Here is a 13252-nt window from a genome sequence, read left to right as displayed (position 1 = left end):
AGAATATGTTCTCATTAGCGCCACGACTTCAATCATTAGCTCAGAACATGAAAGCCATGGCAGGTGCTCGGGACAATATTTAATATTTCCATTTACTGACAGCAAGCGGAGATCTTGGAAAGAGGAAGGAATTGAAGGGCAGAATATATGGTGAAGCCGCATAGCTGGGTACAATAGATGGAACACGCCTTATTTAATATGACTGAGAAGCATCAGGTCACTTCTAAGATTGTATTTGTAAACTGCCTGAAAAGCAATTACGTAAAATGTAACTGAAAATGACAAGAAAAATAAGGTTCTCCGCTGTTTTGGTGTACAGATTATGGAAAGTAATTATAGATCTGCTATCTGGAGCAGTGTGCAACTCAATACTATAAGAAGGATTTCCAGAGGGCAGGTCACAAAAAGATTTCATAGAAATCAAGATTTTTCCATTTTCCGAGTCTAAGTGGGAGAAATCTGATGACATGGTGAAAACTTCCACCACCTTCCTATACCACTAAAAGCCAGACAGTGAATAAGAGAATCCAGGTAGGTATTATACATCAAAGACAGTATTATAGTAGTTATATTCTTGTACATAGGGGCAGTATTATAGTAGTTATATTCTTGTACATAGGAGCAGTATTATAGTAGTTATATTCTTGTACATAGGGGGCAGTATTATAGTAGTTATATTCTTGTACATAGGGGCAGTATTATAGTAGTTATATTCTTGTACATAGAGGGCAGTATTATAGTAGTTATATTCTTGTACATAGGGGCAGTATTATAGTAGTTATATTCTTGTACATAGGAGCAGTATTATAGTAGTTATATTCTTGTACATGGGGGCAGTATTATAGTAGTTATATTCTTGTACATAGGGGCAGTATTATAGTAGTTATATTCTTGTACATAGGGACAGTATTATATTAGTTACATTCTTGTACATAGGAGCAGTATTATAGTAGTTATATTCTTGTACATAGGGGCAGTATTATAGTAGTTATATTCTTGTACATGGGGGCAGTATTATAGTAGTTATATTCTTGTACATAGGGGCAGTATTATAGTAGTTATATTCTTGTACATAGGGACAGTATTATATTAGTTACATTCTTGTACATAGGAGCAGTATTATAGTAGTTATATTCTTGTACATAGGGGCAGTATTATAGTAGTTATATTCTTGTACATGGGGGCAGTATTATAGTAGTTATATTCTTGTACATAGGGGCAGTATTATAGTAGTTATATTCTTGTACATAGGGGCAGTATTATATTAGTTACATTCTTGTACATAGGAGCAGTATTATAGTAGTTATATTCTTGTACATAGGGGCAGTATTATAGTAGTTATATTCTTGTACATAGCAGTATTATAGTAGTTATATTCTTGTATATAGGGGGCAGTATTATAGTAGTTATATTCTTATACATAGGGGCAGTATTATAGTAGTTACATTCTTGTACATAGGAGCAGTATTATAGTAGTTATATTCTTGTACATAGCAGTATTATAGTAGTTATATTCTTGTATATAGGGGAAGTATTATAGTAGTTACCGTATATACTCGAATATAAGTCGAGATTTTCAGCCCGTTTTTTTGGGCTGAAAGTCCCCCTCTCTGCTTATATTCGAGTCATATACACTGGGGGGTCAGAGGGGGAGGGGGGCGGGGGTGTCAGGTCAAACTTACCCGTCCTGACGCTGTCTCTTGAGCCCCCAGCTTCTCCGCGCTCTCTCTTCCTGCCTTCAGCGGTCACGTGGTACCGCTCATTAAAACTCATGAATATGCGCATATTCATGAGTTTTAATGAGCAGTATCACATGACCTCTGAGCACAGGAAGAGAGAGCGCGGAGAAGCTGGGGGCTCAAGAGACAGCGTCAGGACGGGTAAGTATAGCGATACTCACCTGTCCTGCGTCCATGGCTGTTCACCGCTATCTGCCACGTCATCAGTCAGTGACTTCAGACAGCAGAGGGCGCAGTGCCGTGATTAGTGCACACCGTGCCCCCTGCAGTCTGAACATCACTGACCGATGACGTGGCAGATAGCGGTGAGCAGCCATGGACGCAGGACAGGTGAGTATCTGACACCCAGCGACGGAGAGGTGAGTACGTCATTTTTTTTATTTTTACATGCAGCAGCAGCGGCAGCACATGGGGGAATAATCTAAGGAGCTTCTTATGGGGGCAGCATATGGGGGAACAATATGGAGCTTCTTATGGGGGCAGCATATGGGGGAATCATCTATGGAGCTTCTTATGGGGGCAGTATATGGGGGGACAGTCTATGGAGCTTCTTATGGGGGCAGTATATGGGGGAACAATCTATGGAGCTTCTTATGGGAGCAGCAAATGGGGAATAATCTATGGAGCATTTCCCACCCTAGGGTTATACGCGAGTCAATACGTTTTCCCAGTTTTTTGTGGCAAAATTAGGGGGGTCGGCTTATACTCGAGTATATACGGTGTATTCTTGTACATAGGAGCAGTATTATAGTAGTTATATTCTTGTACATAGCAGTATTATAGTAGTTATATTCTTGTACATAGGAGCAGTATTATAGTAGTTATATTCTTGTACATAGGGGCAGTATTATAGTAGTTATATTCTTGTACATAGGGGCAGTATTATAGTAGCTATATTCTTGTACATAGGAGCAGTATTATAGTAGTTATATTCTTGTACATATGGGCAGTATTATAGTAGTTATATTCTTGTACATACGGGGCAGTATTATAGTAGTTATATTCTTGTACATAGGGGCAGTATTATAGTACTTATATTCTTGTACATAGGGGCATTATTATAGTAGTTATATTCTTGTACATAGGAGCAGTATTATAGTAGTTATATTCTTGTACATAGCAGTATTATAGTAGTTATATTCTTGTACATAGCAGTATTATAGTAGTTATATTCTTGTACATAGGAGCAGTATTATAGTAGTTATATTCTTGTACATAGGAGCAGTATTATAGTAGTTATATTCTAGTACATAGGGGGCAGTATTATAGTAGTAATATTCTTGTACATAGGTGCAGTATTATAGTAGCTATATTCTTGTACATAGGAGCAGTATTATAGTAGTTATATTCTTGTACATAGGGGCAGTATTATAGTAGTTATATTCTTGTACATAGGGTGCAGTATTATAGTAGCTATATTCTTGTACATAGGAGCAGTATTATAGTAGCTTCAGTTGTGGCCAAAAGTTTTGACACCTCTGCAATTTTGTTAGATATTACTCAGTTTCTTCCTGAAAATGATTGCAATCACAAATTCTTTGGTATTATTATCTTCATTTAATTTGTCTTAAATGAAAAAACACAAAAGAGAATGAAACAAAAAGCAAAACATTGATCATTTCACACAAAACTCCAAAAATGGGCCAGACAAAAGTATTGGCACCCTCAACCTAATACTTGGTTGCACAACCTTTAGCCAAAATAACTGCAACCAACTGCTTCCGGTAACCATCAGTGAGTTTCTTACAATGCTCTGCTGGAATTTTAGACCATTCTTCTTTGGCAAACTGCTCCAGGTCCCTGATATTAGAAGGGTGCCTTCTCCAAACTGACATTTTTAGATCTCTCCACAGGTGTTCTATGGGATTCAGGTCTGGACTCATTGCTGGCCACCTTAGAAGTCTCCAGTGCTTTCTCTCAAACCATTTTCGAGTGCTTTTTGAAGTGTGTTTTGGGTCATTGTCCTGCTGGAAGACCCATGACCTCTGAGGGAGACCCAGCTTTCTCACACTGGGCCCTACATTATGCTGCAAAATTTGTTGGTAGTCTTCAGACTTCATAATGCCATGCACACGGTCAAGCAGTCCAGTGCCAGAGGCAGCAAAGCAACCCCAAAACATCAGGGAACCTCCGCCATGTTTGACTGTAGGGACCGTGTTTTTTTCTTTGAATGCCTCTTTTTTTCTCCTGTAAACTCTATGTTGATGCCTTTGCCCAAAAAGCTCCACTTTTGTCTCATCTGACCAGAGAAAATTCTTCCAAAACGTTTTAGGCTTTTTCAGGTAAATTTTGGCAAACTCCAGCCTGGCTTTTTTATGTCTCGGGGTAAGAAGTGGGGTCTTCCTTGGTCTCCTACCATACAGTCCCTTTTCATTCAGACGCCGACGGATAGTACGGGTTGACACTGTTGTACCCTCGGACTGCAGGGCAGCTTGAACTTGTTTGGATGTTAGTCGAGGTTCTTTATCCAACATCCGCACAATCTTGCGTTGAAATCTCTTGTCAATTTTTCTTTTCCGTCCACATCTAGGGAGGTTAGCCACAGTGCCATGGGCTTTAAACTTCTTGATGACACTGCGCACGGTAGACACAGGAACATTCAGGTCTTTGGAGATGGACTTGTAGCCTTGAGATTGCTCATGCTTCCTCACAATTTGGTTTCTCAAGTCCTCAGACAGTTCTTTGGTCTTCTTTCTTTTCTCCATGCTCAATGTGGTACACACAAGGACACAGGACAGAGGTTGAGTCAACTTTAATCCATGTCAACTGGCTGCAAGTGTGATTTAGTTATTGCCAACACCTGTTAGGTGCCACAAGTAAGTTACAGGTGCTGTTAATTACACAAATTAGAGAAGCATCACATGATTTTTCGAACAGTGCCAATACTTTTGTCCACCATCTTTTTTATGTTTAGTGTGGAATTATATCCAATTTTGCTTTAGGACAATTCTTTTTGTGTTTTTTCATTTAAGACAAATTAAATGAAGATAATAATAACAATGAATTTGTGTTTGCAATCATTTTCAGGATGAAACTGAGTATTATCTGACAGAATTGCATGGGTGTCAATACTTTTGGCCACAACTGTAGGAGCAGTATTATAGTAGTTATATTATTGTACATAGGGAGCAGTATTATAGTAGTTATATTGTTGTACATAGGAGCAGTATTATAGTAGTTATGTTCTTATACATAGGAGCAGTATTATAGTAGTTATATTCTTGTACATAGAAGCAGTATTATAGTAGTTATATTCTTGTACATAGGAGCAATATTATAGTTGTTATATTCTTGTACATAGGGGCAGTATTATAGTAGTTATATTGTTGTACATAGGAGCAGTATTATAGTAGTTATATTCTTGTACATAGGAGCAGTATTATAGTAGTTATATTCTTGTACATAGGGGCAGTATTATAGTAGTTATATTCTTATACATAGGAGCAGTATTATAGTAGTTATATTCTTGTACATAGGAGCAGTATTATAGTAATTATATTCTTGTACATAGGGGCAGTATTATAGTAGTTATATTCTTGTACATAGGGGCAGTATTATAGTAGTTATATTGTTGTACATAGGAGCAGTATTATAGTAGTTATATTCTTGTACATAGGAGCAGTATTATAGTAGTTATATTCTTGTACATAGGGGCAGTATTATAGTAGTTATATTCTTATACATAGGAGCAGTATTATAGTAGTTATATTCTTGTACATAGGAGCAGTATTATAGTAGTTATATTCTTGTACATAGGGGCAGTATTATAGTAGTTATATTCTTATACATAGGAGCAGTATTATAGTAGTTATATTCTTGTACATAGGGGCAGTATTATAGTAGTTATATTGTTGTACATAGGAGCAGTATTATAGTAGTTATATTCTTGTACATAGGAGCAGTATTATAGTAGTTATATTCTTGTACATAGGGGCAGTATTATAGTAGTTATATTCTTATACATAGGAGCAGTATTATAGTAGTTATATTCTTGTACATAGGGGCAGTATTATAGTAGTTATATTCTTATACATAGGAGCAGTATTATAGTAGTTATATTCTTGTACATAGGAGCAGTATTATAGTTGTTATATTCTTATACATAGGAGCAGTATTATAGTAGTTATATTCTTGTACATAGGGTGCAGTATTATAGTTGTTATATTCTTGTACATAGAAGCAGTATTATAGTAGTTATATTATTGTACATAGGAGCAGTATTATAGTAGTTATATTCTTGTACATAGGAGCAGTATTATAGTAGTTATATTCTTGTACATAGGGGCAGTATTATAGTAGTTATATTCTTGTACATAGGAGCAGTATTATAGTAGTTATATTCTTGTACATAGGGGCAGTATTATAGTAGTTATATTCTTGTACATAGGGGCAGTATTATAGTAGTTATATTCTTGTACATAGGGGGCAGTATTATAGTAGTTATATTCTTATACATAGGAGCAGTATTATAGTTGTTATATTCTTGTACATAGGGGCAGTATTATAGTAGTTATATTCTTGTACATAGGAGCAGTATTATAGTAGTTATATTTTTGTACATTGGGAGCAGTATTATAGTAGTTATATTCTTGTACATAGGAGGCAGTATTATAGTAGTTATATTCTTGTACATAGGAGGCAGTATTATAGTAGGTATATTCTTGTACATAGGGGCAGTATTATAGTAGTTATATTCTTGTACATAGGGGGCAGTATTATAGTAGTTATATTCTTATACATAGGAGCAGTAGTATAGTAGTTATATTCTTGTACATAGGGGCAGTATTATAGTAGTTATATTCTTGTACATAGGAGCAGTATTATAGTAGTTATATTCTTGTACATAGGGGCAGTATTATAGTAGTTATATTCTTGTACATAGGAGCAGCATTATTTTATATAATATCTTAGAGACTTGTATAAATGTGATACATGTTCTATAGATACTTGCATGAGATGAGTGTTTCGACTGCCTGTGTGTCTGATGTGTTTGTGCAGTAGATGCACCGATGATTTGGAAACCTAATCATACTTGTTATTGATGAATGTATCGCGTTCTGCTTCCTGAGCTGTTACTGTTTTTGTCAGTTCTTGTAGCACAGTGTATAGGGCCGTTACCCTCTGTTGTGTCCTCAGTATACAGACCTGTCATAGAACAAACACTTGGTGCTAAATCATGTCATAAATCACTGAAAATCATGACGTGCGGTCTGCACGATTCTTCTATTAGATTGCTGTCTGATTATTACCCAATCTTTTACCCCTGGTGACATGTAGCCCCTGCCGTGTCTACGTTAATGTCTGTTCACATGTCAGCATGCTGATATTAATAACAGTAGGGGGCAGTATAAGGTTCATGTAACGAGAGATCTGCCGCAGATAATGGTGCGGGCAGTTGTATGTGGCAGCTCTCCTCCTCTTAAGTTCCTATGAAAAGTTTTGCATTTCTAAGCAAGAACAATGAGCAAAAAGCCGAACTTTGCCTATATATCTGTGATTTGTCCTTGAATGTTCAGCACAATTTCAGGACTCTCATACTATTCAGAGAATATAAAGGTCGGCTCAGAAATTCAGATATTAATGAATGAGACTGTGAGAACCAATTAGATATTAGAGTGTTGGATGCTGCATTTTTCAGACTTTACAGTACAGTTCCAAAAATATATCTATATTTGGTAGGATCGCCCGTCACCTTCATCATTATTTACCGGGACTTGTCACTTGTACATAGATTATGGAGGACCTCGGCAGGAGTTTATTCCAAACATCTTGGAGTCCTGACCCCAGATCTCCTGTGTATGAGGCTTGTGCGGATCCTTCTGTCTCTTCATGTGATCCCAGACAGACTGGATGATGTGAGATCAGGGCTCTGTGTTCCCGGATCATCACCCCCAGGACGCCTCGTTGTTAATGACATTGGCTGCATGTTGGGGGTTGTTGTCCGGCGGTAGAATAAATTTGGAGCCGATCAGTCGCCTCCTGATGATATTACTTGATGGATAAGTATCTGCTGGGATTTCTCAGCATTGAGGACACCATTAATCCTGGCCAAATTCGCAACTCCATTAGCTGAACTGCAGCCACAAACTTACCGGAGCCTCCACCATGCATTACTACTCCTGCAGACCCTCACTGTCGTTCTTCGGCCAACGGAAAAAAAAAATATTTCTGTTAAATATTTCACATTCTGACTCCTCATTCCAGAGATCTGCTGGTATTTTTTGAATTCCAGTTCCTTTGTTTTCTTGTATAGTTGAATCAGTTGTCCTTGTTTCCATTTGGAAGGTTTAGTTTTTGGCCACAATTCTTCCATGAAGACGACTTCTGGACAGACGTCTCAGAACAGTAGGTGGGTGTTACCTGATTCCACTGTTTGTTGCTAGTTCTGAACTGATGGCGCTGCTGGACATCTTTCCATTTCAAGAAGTAACATAATGTGTTTGTCATCTGCTGCACTAAGTTTACTTTGACGACCACTGTGTTTACAGTCTGTAGTGAAACCTCCACCAGGGGGAGCTGGTGAGGGAATAGAGGTTACACACTAAGAGCAGCGACCCTGAGCAACAGCACAGGTGCCACAGGTAACGAGAGAGAATAGTCAGACGAACCGAGTCAGAAACTAGCTGGAGCAGACGTACCAGAAGGAGCAGCAATACACGTAGTCAAAATACCAAGGCGAGAGTCAGAAAGCCAGAACATGAGCATGGGGTCCAAAACGTGAGACGAAATACGTGGTCGGGGTACAAGCCGGGGAGTCAGATGCCAGAGAGGGAATGTAACAGCAGAGACGAATACCAAGAGACGGGGTCAGAAATCAGTCTGGGTCATACACGTGAATATCAGTTAAAGGCAGGAGGATCACCAGGGTACAAGGGTCAGCGGCTCTAAACTGGAAGCTTGAGCTATCACTAACCCTGGTCAGCAGGCTGTGAGAGACTAAAATAGCCCAGCTAGCTCCAGAACGAGGCTGAGGAGATTAACTCCTGCATGACCAGTCTGGAGTGAAGACAGCAGAAAATAAACTCCGGACTGGACCATGACACAGTCCTCAAATTTGCTTATTTCTATATACTTCTTCAAAAGAGCTTGAAAAGCATGATCTTGAAACCCCAACTGCTTTGAAATCTTTCCCTGGGAGACACCTTGCTGATGCAGTGTAACTACCTTGTGTCTTGTTCCTGTGCTCACTTTTCCCATAGTGTATGACCTGTGACATGAAGCTGTCTTCTACAACCTCAACTTTGTGGCAGGGTTTGTCTCTTACTCACCCAGTTTTTTTGCCTCCTTCATAACAGTTTCTATTTCAAGTAATACCTGTATTTTAATTCACATGTGAAAATGATCATTATCATCTGTTTGATATAACTGGTTACTCTTACACCTGATTATAATCTTAAATAATCCTTGACTCTGTGCACATGCACCTAGAACAATTGATGTACGCTCACCAAATATTATTTTAATTTAGATTTCTCTTTTATTCATTCAATTTGCATTTAGTTAAAGAGGTTGTCCATGCTTGGGATTTAAGTCTGCAGTGACTACAGTCTTGTGAATCCTCAGAGCGTGCACACTGCATGCTGTCAGGACTCCAGCACTGGGATTGGATGATTTGCATACTTCCGCCCACATTCCAACTAGACTTGTTTGAGAGAGGTCGGGCACGTCTAGTCAGCATGTGACCGCATACAGTATATACAGACCACATACTTGTGATCCCGGCGCCTGCATCAGAGAATCCTGACAGTGTGCAGTGTGCACTGCCTAATAAAGTTTGCTATTTCTGGCATTTTTGGATTCCATATAGTGTAGTCTATAGCAGGGCGATCATTACATGACATAACTCCAGCACCAATTCCACATTGTCAGTCTCTATAATTAGTAGTGGAGTGTCAGGAGGGGCAGGCATTGTGTTGTCACCCAGTGTCTGTCTGCAGAGGAGGTGTCAGACACTTCTAGGATCGCCGGCTGCCAGTCCTGTAGTAATGAGCGGCTGCACAGAGGTAAGGGACTCCTCAGTGATACAGATGTAGCAGAGCTGAACGTTCTTGTGTTCAGATAATATAGGGTTGCCAAACGGACTTTTTTCTGGAAATCTTATCAAAAACTCACGGACAGACATTTCTTACGCATTCATTGGAAATCTATAGTAAATCATTATGATAAGATCCAAGTCTGCAGCCGGTAATTCTCATATGGAGACATCAGCGGCAGTCACTGTAACCTGATGATAATTACAGGTAAAAAATATCTGTACAAGCTTCTTCAGCTTCAAAATAACCACGGACGCCTCCAATTTTTTTTTTATGTCCAATGCAAAAAAAAAGTGTTGTGTTATTACGACTGTCCTGGAATTTCTAAACGTCCGGCAACCCTGTATCACCAGCGGTAATAACCCACTCAGCTCTGCTACATTGCAATCCGCGGTCTGATTCCTCGCATATTAGTAGATGGTTTCATTGTTAGGAAATAGTTACTGTGTGTGTTCTAGTTATACAATGAAAAGTGCAGGAAGATGGAGAAAGCTGCTGCTTATATGCTTCATAAGGGTCGAACATAAGAAAAGGTGAGATTGTATGTAATAAGAGATAAAAATGTGGCTATAAATGTAGATAAATATGCAAGATAGAGAAATAAATAGATTAAAAGGTAGAAAGAAATATACGAGATGTATGATAGATAAATAGATAATTTATAGATAATAGATGATAGATAATAGATAGATGATAGATAGATGATTGATAGATAGATAGATAGATAGATAATAGATAGATGATATAGATAATAGATAGATGATATATAATAGATAGACAGGTAGATAATAGATAGATGATAGATAATAGATAGATAGATGATAGATAAATGATAAATAGATAGATGATAGATAGATAATAGATAGATAATAGATAGATAGATAAATAATAGATAGATAATATATAGATGATAGATAATAGATAGATGGATAATAGATAGATAGATAGATAGATGATAGATAGATAGATAGACAGATAATAGATAGATGATAGATAGATAATAGATAAATAGATACATGATAGATAGATGATAGATAGATAATAGATAGATGATAGATAGATAATAGATGATAGATAAATAGATGAGAGATAATAGATGATAGATAGATAAATGATAAATAGATAGATAGATAATAGATAGATGATAGATAATAGATAGATAGATAAATAATAGATAGATAATATATAGATGATAGATGGATAGATAATATATAGATAATTGATAGATAATAGATGGATAATAGATAGATGGATAATAGATAGATGATAGATGATAGATAAATAGATAATACATAGGAGATCTCGCACTAAATATTTTTCACATCATTCTCTTTTCTCACATGTATCTTGGCTTCCGACGTGTGCTGTGTATTATATGGTGTATACATATTATATTATCTAGAGATAACTGTATTTATCGGTGTATTTATTGTTGTATGCATCTGTATATATATATATAGTGGCATGTAAAAATGTGGGCACCCCTGATCAAAATTACTGGTATTGAACATTAAATGATCTCTAAAAGGTCTAAAGTTAAAGATAACACATTCTCTTTGTATTTTAGGCCAAAGAAAATATGTATATTGTTATATTTTGCAAATTATAAAAATAAAAAAGGGGCCGTGCAAAAGTTTGGGCACCCTGCATGGTTAGTGCCTAGTAGTAGCCACTTTTGCAAGTATCAAAGCTTGTAAAGTCTTCTCCTGCTCAGTGGACCTCCACCATTTTCATTCACAGAGTGCTTGGCAGCGGCTTAGAGGAACCCACCGCTGCTGTTTCTTGGTACAAGGTTAGAGGAGGCTGGGTTTTATAAAGTTTCTGTAAAGAATAGGACCGCTCTAGGGACTTAGAACCAAGGTCGCTGTTTTCAACCCTTGTCCAGATCGGGTCATTCTGTGCCCAGAGAGTCATTATATCCTTACACAAAAATGGTATTTTTTCTTTTAAACAGTTTTTTTTCGACAAAAAAAAAAATAAAGTTGCACACTTGGCAAAATGTTGCCAAAAAAATGTGCTAAAAAATATATCAGGGAAGGACTCGGGTGCAGTTGCGTAAAATTTTGTGACTTTTTAAAAAGTCATATGGCAAGAATCGCAAAACTCTACCCACAGAGTACAAAAAAACAAACAGGCGAGTTCATATAATAAAAAGACTGTATTAATAATAATAATAATAATAATAATAATAAAAAGTATAGAAAAAAATAGAAAAAACATTTGAATGGAAAACACACAAAACTATACAAAAAAAAACAGGCGCAAAAGCAGTGATGAATTGGGGCCTGCAGTCATCAGTATCGCTACCCTCCTCATCTGCTTTCAGTAGCTGGTAATGAGTCTGATCTGAATCTGACACAGAATGAGCTCGGATACATTGTATCACCGCCCTAGAGATTATTATACAATGCAGATAAGAAATAGCCATGGAACTGCTACTTATCTGGCAATATTGTTCGTTACCCCTTATCATGGCCGCCGTTAATAAGGACTGATCATTGCCTTTAACAAGTGCTGGGTCACATACAGTACTGGGCAAAAGTATTAGGCAGTTATGGAACAATGCTGCACAGTAAGAGTATGTGCGCACGTTGAGCATTTGCTTGCAGGAATTACTGCAAGGCTTCTGCATCTCTCGGCAGCAAAATCGCCGTGCCAAAAAACGCGCTTTTTTTCATGCATGTTTTTTGCATGCGTTTTTGTACAGCAATGAAGGCTTTTTTGAGCTAAACATATTAAAAAAAAAAAAAGTTTTGTGATGGAATTTCTTGTTTCAACACCTTCTTTTTCATTCTGATGCATTAGCATCAGGGTAATGGGATTAGGGCTTGGTGTCAGCAGCTGTCATTGACAACAAGCCCTAGAATTATTAATGAAAATGTGTCAGCCCCACCCCCTCAATTACTAAGCCAGTAAGTAAGCACACACATGCACGCACACACACATTGTAACCAGCCTATGTCGGAGCATTAACACAATGAACCTCTACTGTAGGCTGTAACCAGACAGCAACTGTTAATTCATACAACCAAATTTAAAAAAAAATGCATGGGGTCCCTTGAAATTTTCATAGCCAGCTGAGGGAAAGCCGACAGCTGAAATCAGCTGTTAATATTCTGGGAGCAAAAAAACTAATTTTCTAAAGTGTATATACTTTATTAATCATTATAAAACCATAGAACATCCAAAGAAAAAAGCCAAGCAACTTAATGCTGATCAAACTCCAACCATAATCAACGTATTGGAGAAAAAAGCTCCGCTGGTTGGCAGGGACTGTTTAAATAGGGAATCCAGTTAGAGAATTTCCCTCCTGTGTCTTCCATAAAGTAAAACTTTTTTTTCGGTTACTGGTTGTACCCCTCTTCACATAAGCTGTGGTGTTCTGTGATAATTGATGTTCATTGGAACGATATATTAATTTTTTTGGACTGTTTCTACTCAATTGACCAGGTAGCTTATTTATCTAATATGTCTTTTTGA

The 13252-nt window shown here is 37.5% G+C and overlaps 2 protein-coding genes across 3 annotated transcripts in view; one reads left to right on the top strand and one right to left on the bottom strand.

Annotated features, from left to right (window-relative positions):
* The window catches only part of BLK (BLK proto-oncogene, Src family tyrosine kinase), a 181809-nt gene extending 180059 nt beyond the window's left edge, over positions 1-1750 (bottom strand). Inside the window, exon 1 of the mRNA XM_073586382.1 lies at positions 1683-1750. The gene's annotated coding sequence lies outside the window, so the exon portion shown is untranslated. The remainder of the gene's footprint in view (positions 1-1682) is intronic.
* Positions 1-13252, top strand: part of FAM167A (family with sequence similarity 167 member A) — a 53184-nt gene that overhangs the window by 1200 nt on the left and 38732 nt on the right. Inside the window, exon 1 of one of the 2 annotated variants that reach the window (XM_073586384.1) lies at positions 9655-9742. The exons of the other annotated variant lie outside the window; for it this stretch is intronic. The gene's annotated coding sequence lies outside the window, so the exon portion shown is untranslated. Of the gene's footprint in view, positions 1-9654; positions 9743-13252 lie in introns of those variants that run through there. 2 annotated transcript variants of the gene reach the window in all.

This window comes from Dendrobates tinctorius, unplaced genomic scaffold (assembly GCF_039654945.1).
Source record: "Dendrobates tinctorius isolate UK_male_01 unplaced genomic scaffold, ASM3965494v1 ptg000093l, whole genome shotgun sequence".
Classification (NCBI taxonomy): Eukaryota; Metazoa; Chordata; class Amphibia; order Anura; family Dendrobatidae; genus Dendrobates; species Dendrobates tinctorius.
This window is presented reverse-complemented; position numbering and strand designations above follow the sequence as displayed.